The 12,127-nt window shown below is 44.0% G+C and overlaps 1 protein-coding gene across 3 annotated transcripts in view; it reads left to right on the forward strand.

Moving 5' to 3' along the window:
* The window catches only part of TLL2 (tolloid like 2), a 94,499-nt gene that overhangs the window by 16,479 nt on the left and 65,893 nt on the right, over positions 1 to 12,127 (forward strand). The gene's annotated exons all lie outside the window — the stretch shown is intronic.

Below are 12,127 nucleotides of genomic sequence, written 5' to 3' on the forward strand. Positions count from 1 at the left end.
AAGTGCGATGCTGCAGGGACGGGACCCTGGCAGGAGGCAGCATTTAGACCAGTCAGCAGCATTCCAAGGAGAGGGCACTGGGGAAGCCCAGGCAGACCTAGGAACAAAGGAGCTGTTGCTTGGAACTGCATGATGAAACCTTTCTCTGTGGAATCCAGACAATCTCCCCATTTATGTATAAGTGGCATTTGGTCACAGTTTTTGGGCAACATATGGAAACTGTTTAAATTAGCCGTATGAGCCATACGTGAAACAGATGCATATTCTTGAGTAGGCTTTTGTAATTTACATTTGAGCAAGTGAAGGGTGCATCTGGCTTGCTTGGTGAGTGGCAAGCACGTCCTCACCCGCAAATAGTTGAGTGCTTGAAGTGAAACAGAACCAAATATTGCAGGACATATACTGATTAAGACCAACTTCTCAGCAGACCTACTGCATAAATAAGATGAATAGATATAATAGCACTTGATCCTTCATTGCTTTCCTGACTGCTCACTGCTGGTGCAGTGATTAGTAATTAGAGGGACATGAAACCTTGATGAAGAAAGCATAACTGCTGTGGCTTTTGAATCCTGATAGGAATTTCATATGGGAAAAAAGTGCACCCAAAAGTGATACCTCTAACTGGAGCTGTGATGACCTCTGAACTTGTGGAGCTCTATACTCTGGGGGGACTATGTTGCTACACAGCCCTATGTGCTCACTGTGGTGCATGTGGCTGAAACAGGACAAAATGGCTTTGAATATAAAGAGCATCGACTTTATATGTGCCAGCTGTTACAGAATAGACCAAGGTGATAGCTGCTGAAACTGTGGTGATGTTTGTTGTGGTTGTTTGGGTGGCTGAGTTCAGCTGTGAGGCAGTAACACTGGAAGACAAGAATGGGAGAGTTTATGGCACTGGGTTCATACATGCAGTAAAAGAACTCTGGGATGAGTGCTTTTAGGGCTGACAATGAAACAGATTTTGGAGCATCAGAAGGAATCACCCAAAGGCAGGCCATAACACGGTATGAATCACTGCTACAGCTGCAACACTGATTTGATGTGCCACACAAGAACGTTTGTACAGCAAAGCATTCATTTATGGGTATATTACTGACAGTTCTGCTCACCTCCAGCACTGGGTGTGGATCTGAGTGCCACAACATGAGAAGGACAGAAAGCTGTTAGGGAGCATCCAAAGCATGGCTACGAAGATGGCGAAGCATCTGGAGAGTGAGGTGTGTGAGGAGCGGCTGAGGTCCCTGTGTTTGCTCAGCCCAGAGCAGAGGAGCTGAGGGCAGCCCTCATGGCGGCTGCAGCTCCTCTGGGAGCAGAGGGCAGCGCTGAGCTCTGCTGTGTGTGACAGCGACAGGGCCGAGGGAACGGCATGGAGCTGCATCAGGGGAGGGCAGCTGGGGGTTACAGAAAAGGTCTGCACCAGAGGGCGGTGGGCATGGAATAGGCTGCACAGGGCAGTGGGCAGCCTAGGCAGATGTAGAATTACCTACAGATGTCTCAGTTTTCAAAGGCATTAGGCTTTGGTGGTTAGAGTGTCACCAGACAGTTGCAAGAGAACTGTGTTCCTTCATAGCTTTGCTGGTGGTGGTTTGTTTTTTGTTTTGTTTTGTTTTGTTTTGTTTTCTTTTTTAATTTTTTCTCTTTTAATTTTTTTTTTTTTTTTTCTTAATTGTGATCACTGGAGTTTATTCTTTCCTGCCCCTCATCCAAAATGTAAGTTATGCAGAACTCCCTGGGCCGTAATCTTGCAAATGTTTGCGATTTGCTGCCACTGCTGTTGGAGCCCTGGAGTATGACTGAGGAGTGTTAGGGGTGTGCATTGTGCCACTGCAGCAAGATCTGGGGTTGCACTGAGCAGTCTGACTTTTCTGAATGGGTGTTGGCAGCACAAAGAAAACTTTCCTAGGTTCCCCTCTCCTCCTCTAGCTCAGGTTGGAGCTGAAAGAAAGGATCTGCAAGCAGGAGCCTAGAATTCACTGCAGCACAGGTGGTAAATATGTCCAAATGTAGAAACAATGTGTTCTTGAAGCGGAAGTATTGAGTTGCCACCTGAAGCAGTGATTGAGCACCTGGTGGAAGGCAGCGCCAGCCCAGGGGAGTTCAGGTGCATGCAATGTACCTGAATGACCAGAAGGGATGGAGCCAGGATCTGTCCCTCACAGACCTCATGTAAAGGTTGGCAAAGAAATGAGGGTGTTTCTTTAGAGATTCTGTACCTGAGGTCTTTTGAAGGTAAGCAACTTCTTTCCTTCGTGTCTGTGCTCACCGCTGTTGCATTTGAACAGTCCTGGATTGCTGCAGCCTAGCACCTTGCTACTTTGTTATTGTTGCTGTGCTTTCCGTCGCATTACAGCGTTGCACTTCTTAAATTTAAGAAGTGAACCCAATAGTTGTTTGATGTCTTCTCTGGAAAATGTTGATGTTTTGGGTTGCGGACAAGCGTAGGTGAAACATCTCCTGCACTTTGAGCTCTCCTTCTTGTTTTGTTCGTGCACTTCTTTGGACTTTTTTTGCTAGTGGTGAGACTACCAGGAAGCATCTTTGTCACATGCATTGCTCTAGTAATGTTTTGCGTGTTGCAGGGGGTGGAGCGCTTAGTTTTGCATATTTTTAACCCCTAAATACTTGTGGTGAGGCCAGTCTAGGATAGTGGCTCGATTCTTCATGAGGAAGGGCTGTAGTCTGCTGTCAAGGTGAGCAGTTTCTACTCTACCTGTTTGAGGTGCTACTATGATTTTCTGTGTGCGGTATCTCCTTCTGATGGGTGTTTGTACAGTTTCATTTTAAAGGGAAAAGGGAGGGAAGGAGATAAAATCTGTTGGTCTCCTCTTATGGATTGTTGTTGTTGGGAAGGAAAGAAGTATTTTTCTTGTGGCTTGCCTCTTATCGATGCAGCATAAATGCCATGTTTCATATTGGATCTTAGCTCGGCACATGTCTGGGACAGTGCTAGTGTCTTATGCAGCCAACTTGCTTGCTTGATTTCTCTTCTAAACTTGTGGTGTTAAGTGTTCTACTGGATTAAGCTACAATACACAGTCACTTGTTTTGTCTATTACTGCTTGCTTTTTCTTGACACTGTGATTTCATAGCTTGCAAGAATCCCAGTCCTGTGGGGGTGCCAAACCTTCCGCTCCCTGGAGTGAGCTCAGTGCTCTGTGAAGGTCCTTCCTGGTTGGCATTTGGAATGTGGCATTTGCCCATTTCCTGAGATCTCATACAAGAACAGCTTTTTTCTTCCCCCCCCGCCCTCCTCTGTTCTGCTCAGGCACCTTTGCATGGCTTGGGAAATAAATTCTAGTACAGTCAGGAGGTGATTTGGGGGTATATATCCCATGCTCCCACAATGCCATTCTCTGTCTGTTAATCTCATTCTGATCTCTTCATTGTTGTGTTTTTGGCAACCAAAATTCTCCTCCCAGGCCTGAGAATTTAACATCAGCACATTTGCATGACTGATCAGATTTGTCTCGCTTCTATGATGACATTGTTTCTATGGAAAATTAATGGATTCTCACGTTGTACTTTTAATGGCTGAAACCAGCTCCCTTCCATCCCCAAACTCAGAGGGGAAGTCTGTAAACAGCTCAAATTAGCCATCCTCCGTAAATATTTCCCATTTCTTTCGTACCTTCTGTCTGCTTCTTTGCTTTTTTTTTCCTGCAGTGCTGCAATACTCCTCTCCTGGTGCTGGTGGATGAAGAACAATGAGTAAAATGAGCCAGTGTTTGCTTTCCTTGTCTAGCCCATGAATAGATGTGATCTATCATGAACTGCCCCCTTTCATCCAGCACTGTGGTTAGAAATTGTTAGCCTGTCTTTAAGTTTGCTCCAAATGGGCTGGAATTCTACCTTCTTTTTTTTTGAGGATATAGCTTAGCTAATGGTTCTGTTCCTGCTCATTTTTGTGATGAGCCTGTGTGTGTGCATGTGTATTTTCTGCATGCTTGCTTAAGATCACCTGTTCTCTAGCTGCATTGCTTGGGGCTCCAGTCAGGTGACAACACCTAATGCATCAAGGAAAGAGGGCAGTTTTTGCAACAAAATCTGACACCTGAAGAATAAATTCTATTTCCAAATGATGCAGTTTAAATGAGTTGTGATGGTTCACTTGACACTGTAGTCATGGCTGGTAAAATGACTTTAAGGGGAGAAAATGCTTAGCTGTAGAACAACTCTAAGTGAAGTTTAGGATTGCAGCAGTCTTAATTTTTCACCTGCGTCTCTAAGGTTGTTGTTCCTCAGCTTCATTTAAAAGAATGAATCCAGGGCAAGTCCCAAGGTGTGAGAGTTATCTGAGGAGAAGAGCTGGCCGAGATTGATTCCTACCAGAAAACTGAAGCTGATGGCTGAAAGATTCAGAAAGTTTTTGTTTTGTGGACAGTTGGTGAGGGGTGCGCAGTGCTTTAGGTCAAGGTCTCGGTACCCATGGTACTGAGAAAGTGTCGTTGAACAAGAACCTGAACCTCAAGACAGCAATTCGTCTTTGAAATGGGGACTATGTTCCTGGCCTCTATCCTGCAACTGTTACTGTCATACCTGAGTCAGAAACTGCTGTCATGCAGTCCCCATGCCTGCCCTTGAGGACACACTGGAAACAAATCCACAAGACTTAACTCTCTGCCCCATTCCTGTCTTCTCCAGCGAGCTTGAAGGCACCCTTTGTGAAATCACACAGCAGTCAGACCTTTCCACTTGCTCCTGATCCAGATGAGAAGGGCAGACTTTGGGCAGAGCTTCTCACACTGCAGCTTTGAGCACTTGTCTGCATGTGCTGGGATCTTTCTCCTGCTCTGGGTGTACGTGTTCAGCAAAAAGCTGATGGACTTGCATATGAATCCAGAGAAGAAGAGATGCGTGCTCCTTGCGAGACAGTATCAATTCTGACCAAATGCCTGTGGAATTACTGACAAGTGGTGGAAGATGTTTGCTGAGATGTCTCTGAAAACCAGAGCCTATATATCTTACAAGGTGGAAAGAAGGGATTTTGAAAAAACTTGTTTCACTTTGGAGCTATAGAACTACACTTGCCTGTCCTTTTCCTAACCCAGACTTGCCTTGTGGACTAGTGTGTACTTCCTGCCAAGGATCCTGCTTTCAGCCCTACAAGTCCAAGGTGGGGTGGTGTGTCTCTTAGAAGGTAGATGTGTCTTTTGCGAAATTCACCAGGATGAACTTGGTGTTTCTGTGTTCTGATTGTCGATCTAGTTATCTGAGGTTAAAAGATCAGACTGGTACATCAGGCAGGGGGCCATGTTTTCTAGTGAAATGTGTTTTGCCTTAGCACTTGGGTAATTAAGGTGTGCTCCTACAAATGACAGACAGAAAAGTATGGGGAGCATAATGTCTGAGTTAATTAGAACAAAAATGTTGTCAATGGTATAAGTTAAAATGCTGAAGATATGGACATAAAGAGGTTTATTTGAATTCTTGTGGTATGGGGAGGGAAGGGCAAGAATGAATCTGCAGTGTACTGACAGGGCCTGGGCTGAAGCAATTGACTGTACAAAGTGTTACTTTTCTGGATGTAGTTGTTGCACGAGGCTTTGGATTATATTAGTGAGGATAAAATGCCTCCAAGTGAAGGGCCACAAATCATAACTGGGCCAATAGGAAGGGAAAGGGGACTGTAAAACAGGAAATCAATTTAATACTCTGTGGGTGTTTGCAGCGTGCTCACCCTTCCTTCAAATGCCAAAGGAAAGATTAATTAAAGTTATATCGAGCAGCAAAAATGATGGAGGGTGTGCAATGGGGCTTGTGTGGTATGGTTTTCTCCGTAATTAATTGACAAAGGCACACTTGGATTTCATTATCCAGAACCTTGCTGTCTCCTTCTCTTAAAGGACAGAAGAAATGATGCTGTATTTCTAGTGAGAGCATTTCATATGCACTTGGGGAAGGTGAAGCAGGGAGGGAGGGGAAAGGTGCTGCCTCTTGTCAAGAAGCACCTTTGTCAAGTGCCACTATGCTCTCTTTGGAGACTATCTATTAGGATCAGAAAACAAAACACATTTTTCTGTTGATGGTTTTGGTTCCTGGTTTCCACTCCTACAATGGTTGAGAGCTGGATGCACCATGAAATGTAGATTTTGGCAGGGAATGGTGATAGCTGGACCTTAGACTTCTTGCCTGTCTGCTGCAACATGAAGCTGTGCTGTGGGAGCTTCAAGTTGGGTTAGGAAACTGTTCTTCAGGAGAGGGTGGTCAGACCCTGGAACAGGCTCCCCAGGGCAGAGGTCACAGCCTCAAGTTCAAGCAGCATTTGAACCATGCTCTCAGACATAAGATTTGAATTTTGGGTGGTTGTGTGGAGCCAGGAGTTGGGCTTGATGCTTCTTGTGGGATCTTACCAAGTCAGGGTATTCTATAATTCTACTTTTTTAACTTTGTGCTTATTTGTTTTGGCAAGGGCATCTTACCAGGATGTGAGCTTACAGGAAAAAAATGATATAAGGTCTTTTTTTGAGTGACCATTTGTTTTTCCCCTATACGCCTCTAAACTGTGTAACCTGGGGATTGAACAGACCCATGAATGATAGCCCTATTTAAAAGCAGTTTCCCTGCACTGTCTTGTACAGACTAGGAAAGTGTCAGATGCTCAGCTATCTCAGGTGTAGGTAGCTAGTTAGCACTTGTGAACAAACCAGATCAAAATACATTTGTGTCCATGCTGCCTTCTGGTCATCTGTTGTCTACCTACACGTGAAATGTGACCAAGAAGTGCACTGCAAGCTGCGTACAGCTTGCATGAAGGTCCATTTAGACATGAATGGGCAAAGCTGTCTTGTGACAGAACTGCAATGGGGTGTGCATAGTCATCTAAAGGAGGTAGTGTGCCAGAATGTTAGTTTGATCGCATAGCCCAACTTCCTTTATGAGAGGGGTTAAGCTGGCCCCTTGAATTTTACACATCGCATTACAGAGAAGTAGCATCCTTAGCCCTGTAAGTTGCTCCAAAGTATTACAGCAGACATCCTCTTGTAGTACTTCTATGAATGGATGGATGTTTAACCCTTCAAGAGCCCATAAATGGAGCTGATTTGCTGCCTGTGTCGTGGATTTTGTGCTCTGAGTTCACAAATGCCATTCTGCATCACCTGTACTGGGAGTGAATTCATAGATCACCGGGCAGAAGTGACTACCATGGAGGTATGCAAAAGGTGGAGACCTTGAGTGAAGAAGCAGCCAACAGTAGTAGGAGAGTTATGAATATTATGAAGAAAAAGTCTTTCTACTAACCTAATTATGACAGGCCGTATTGCTCATGCCACTGATTTTTATTTACTTTTATTTTTATTTTTTTCCCCTCAGCTCCCCATTAAAATAAGGCAGCATGCAGCCAGGAGAGAGTATGAGTTGTTCCTTAAAGCCAAATGTTATATAAGCTCATGCATGTGCTTGCAGCTTTGGACAAATACAAGCCCAAAGTGTGTGTTTGTTACTGCTTTGTCACCTTCCAGGGAAAGGCATTCATTGAACGTAAATGCTGTCTCTTGCAGATAACTTCCCAAGAGAGGGTGCTGTGGGAATGCTACATGTGATAACTTAGCTCAGATTTCTGCAGAAGTCTGAATAGGGCATCAAACTCAGATTCCCACGATGTTTTGATGTTCTTGAAATGTTTGTTGTTGTTGTTTAGAAGTGGGCCATATTAGATGTTATTCCACAAACTGACACTCTGCGATGAAATGTCGTCATCGGGCAGGGAAACTTCTGCTTACTGAGAAGTGAATTGTTGAGTCTCTCTTGCTGGAGAACCATGCTTGTGCCAGACAGCAGGCTGGCTGTAGGAACCTTTGCTGTATGGCCTTGTTTGCAGTAGAGCCTTCAAGCCAATTTATCGTCAAGGCTGGCCAATGGGGAACTTCTGATTTTTTCCTACTGAAGAGAAACAGACTGATCCAGATTGAAGCACCATGGCTTAATATGGTAGTCTTGATGCTTTTCTCTTAATTATTGCTGTTGTTGCTAGTTTCCCATTCTGCTTTGCCTTATGATCTGGCCTTATTTCCAACGCAAGCCTTTAGGATTTTTATCTCCTCTTTCACTGATTACTGCCTTATTTTTGAGGCTTTTCTCTTTTGTGACACAGTTGTTACTTTGTACAAGGGAATATGATTTTCTTCTTTAAGGTATGAATATTTTCCAGCACATTTCAAAGTACTTTCTCACTGCTTCCTGTATCTGCAGGTGATTCAGCAACAACAGACTTGCATGTCAGTGCATGAGCAGAAAGAAAAATGAGTGTGCTGGAAATTCACTTTGATCTGTTGATCTATTTATTGCTGGAGTGCAGAAGCCCTAATGAAAGTGTGGCCAGCCCTGAAAACTAAATTTCTAGAACTCAGACCTGTCAGACTGGGAAGCATCAGCAAATGCTGAGAAGTAACTTGCAGGTTTTTGCTAGTGCATGAATAATCATAGAATAACCCAACTGTATGTACAGCCAGCACTCCTTGCCTATTGCTCTTGTTGACAAGGTGAGATGCTAGCTTTCCCTTGCACTATTCTGGCATGGTACAGTCACTTCTGGAGCAACGGGAGTTGGTGCCCTAGGATCTTTCCATAACCCAGATTATGGAGAAAAGATCTGGATGGGGAAAAACACTGTCCCTTACACACGTGCATGTATGATTATCTCAGGGATGTGTTCAGACCACATCTTTTGATTGCACTTTTAGTCACCAACAGCTGACGTGGCTCATCACTTGAGTGACAATTGAGTCTGTGCCTTGGGTTACCTGACCGTTGCATCCATCTGGCCACAAAATTGAAGGTGCCCAGGTTACTTGTGCAAATGCTTCTTCCTCTGATGTTTTGTACTGACTCTCACATGCTCAGGTAGTCAATCATGAGGCATTCCTTCTTGGGAGCACAGCTATTATCTACACAGAGAGGTCGTGAACGCCACTAGAAACTGAGTTTGAGTCATGAATGCTGCTGAAACAAATGTGAGGCATCTGTTTGGATTCACATTGCTATTTGTTTTCCGTGCTCGTTGCTATACTGTGCTGCAGGAAATCTGCTAGGCAGGAGTAAAGACCTTCCAGCAAAAATGTGTTAAAACTGCATAGAGGAACTGAAATAAAAGTCTGTCAGTGTGAGCTGTGCCAACTGGCTGCAAGCTCAAAAAAGATTCTTGAGCTGATGGCATAGACTTAGCGTGCTTCTGTCCCCACAGAAAGAGGGTTCCTTTGAATCAGCTTGTGGAGTATAGTCCTCAATCTAGGTTCACATCCTATTCAGCACCTAAAACCTCTCATTACTTAATCAAAGCTTCACCCGGTGAGATCCTCTCTGAGGAGGAGTGGGATGGAGGTAGTTTTCCAGGCAGGCAGAGCATGCCTGTTTCCAAGGTTGCTTTTTCTAAGAATCTATTGCAGCTGTTTCTGATAGGTGCTTCAAAATTCCTGCAGTCTCCCATGGCGTCCAGAGGCCAACTGCTTTGTAGCTTCCTGTCAGCAGGGTAAATCTATGGACTATACTGATCTTTTGGTGCTGGAATGGAGCTTTCTTGCAAGAAATCATGACAGGCAAATGGGTGAAAGGCTCCTAGCCTTGGTTTGGAGGCTGGAGATCCATTCAAACACAGACTTTGGGTGATATTTTTCAGTTGCATCCTTCTGTTAGTAAGGCTTGTGTAAACTTGGGGCTGATGATGGTGAGGGTGAAAGACAGTTGTCCCTATGCATTTTGACTTGAAGAGATAAGTCTGCTTGTAACAAATACAATGATGTTGCATTTTGTTTGGGTTCTTATTCTCAGGAGTAATGTTATTTTTTTTCTACTTTGTTGCCTTTGAGGAGAGAAAAAAAAATGTAGAAAGACACTTCATTAAAGGACTGGAGTAAACGTGCTTTATAGGATGTGATTTTAAATTGTCGCAAACACTTTTGTATTGACTCAGCATGAGAGACAGCAGTTTTTTTTTCCTCTGAATTCCAATTCTGACTTAAAGCTAGGGAAAGAAGATACAAGTAGGAAGAAATAGAAGAGGGAAAAAGAAGTTACTTGAGAGCACTGTGGGAAGGAAAAGACCAGGGGGTGTTTTGCAGAGAAATGATTTTAGGAAGAAGATGCTCTGGGCAGCCACACTGCTTTGGAGTTAGAGAATGCCAGAGCCCCCCAGGCAGGTTACTGTGCAGTGCAAACACCAGCATGTGGACTGTTCTCCTGGGGAAGAAATCTTCTGAAAATGAAGACAGCTTGCAAGATTGCTTTTTTTTTTTTTTTTTTTTTTTTTTTTTTTTTTTTTGCCTCAACAAATAAATGGTTTCCCATTGCACACGCTGGGGAGTGGTGGGGTTAAACATTCTGAGTAGCTGATGCAGACTGCTAGTCCGGCGTGGAAGCAAACTCTCTCATATTAACTGCATCAACCTCAATAAGGGCTGCTCTGTTCTAACTATCCGGAGCGATTAATGCATCATCTTAAACAAAAGCTGGCACACTATTTGCGCTGAGTGTTAAGAGTTTGCACCTGGCTGTACGCTGCAGAGATTTCTGCCAAGAGCAATACTGGTTTCCAAGTTAGCTAGCCTGCTGTTAGGAGATTTTAATTTTTGTTTTTGTTTTCTCTTTTTGGAAATCCTCCCATGTTAAATTAAAAAGGAGACGTTGGTAAAGGAAATCAGAAGGGATGCTTTCAGAGGTTTAATTTGCCAGAAGTCTCTGAACTTGTGACCCTTTAAAATAAAATACTTGTTCTTTCCTGTGGGACAACTCCGTTGGGGTGGAAGCAAGCATCTTTTAGGCTTGCATGCCTTTAGGAAAGAGCCTTTGACAGCACAGGAGAAGTTGCAGCGCAACATTCTCAGCCAGGATTTCCAGTGAGGAAAGTTGCTTAGCTGGCTCAGGACTGTGATAAATTGTGGTTCCCCTTGAGCATGCTGGGACTATAGAGAGCTGGCAATAAATGCTAGGGAAATTTGGCTTTTGTAGTGGGCCATCTTTCAGGATGATGCATGGCTTTGTAACAGAAAGAGATTCCTGTGCTAGGGTTGGGAGAAAACTCTTTTCCATTGGGAATGAAAATACAACAATTCTGTTTCTTTAAATCCATACCACAGCTTCAGCATGTGCTTACTACCTTGTCCTGAAAAACAAACTATGCTGTGCTAATGGAAAAGAGCCCCTGAGAGCCTATGGTGGTGGAAATTACTCTGGGATTGAAATGGAACTATTGATTTGTGTTAGGGTGGAGAATGGATGTCCGTTTGGCCAATTCAATAGTAACCTACTGAATGTGGCTGGAGAAAGAATCACATGGCATGGGATGCTCTTTGCCACATTGTTCTGAGCAAGTCATGGATATCTATATGGATAAAAAGTCTTCAAATTGCAGTCACAGGAGAATATCACCCCGTTTTTTCTCTGGCCATTCCCAATCAGCATGCCTCTTGGCCAAGCTGGTAGACTTGTTAGTTGGTGGTGAGCTGATAGTATTTTATGTTCTCCTTTGTTCTGTATGAGGCATTTGGTTGCCAAGATATCAGGGAGAGCCTGAGTTATGCCTTTGTATAGGTTCTGTCCTAGTTTTAGTTGATGTCAGTGCATAGATTAGTCTGCACTATGGAGTCTTTTGGAACTGTTGCTGTATTTCTGTACTCTGGATTTTGGTAGTGCTGTTAAGGAGACACAGCCAAAAAGCTACAGTCAGTCTCCTGCAAGGCTGAGTCCTGCCTCCTATTCCTCTACTAAGGCCGGATAACCCCAGGCAGACAGAGGGAAATGGAAACAGCTGAATTCCTGCGCTCATACCAGCTCAGCTGCTCATGGCAGCTCTTTGGTGGGGTGATGTGTGGCAGCTGGGATGTGCCCTGTAGCAGGCGTAGCTCTGTAGGAGTTAACTCTTTATAATTCAGTTACCACAGATGCATTTGCAGGTTTCTGATATAGAGGCGAATATCCTGACATGTTTCATTTGGTCTTGTCAGTAAAAGCAAACTCATGAGTAAAACCTGGTGGTTACTTAGGCCTAACTTACTCTGATCAGTGATGCTGCTTGCATAGCAATGGGACAATTTTTCCCTCCAGGAATGTAAATATTGTTGTTTGTGTTTCCATTGCATCTGGTCACTGCTGCAGAGAGCAACTAACTCTACATTGGTCCTTGCCTGAC

Source organism: Centrocercus urophasianus, unplaced genomic scaffold (assembly GCF_019232065.1).
Source record: "Centrocercus urophasianus isolate 14NV4802_14NV808 unplaced genomic scaffold, USGS_Curo_1.0 seq_17, whole genome shotgun sequence".
NCBI classification, from domain to species: Eukaryota; Metazoa; Chordata; class Aves; order Galliformes; family Phasianidae; genus Centrocercus; species Centrocercus urophasianus.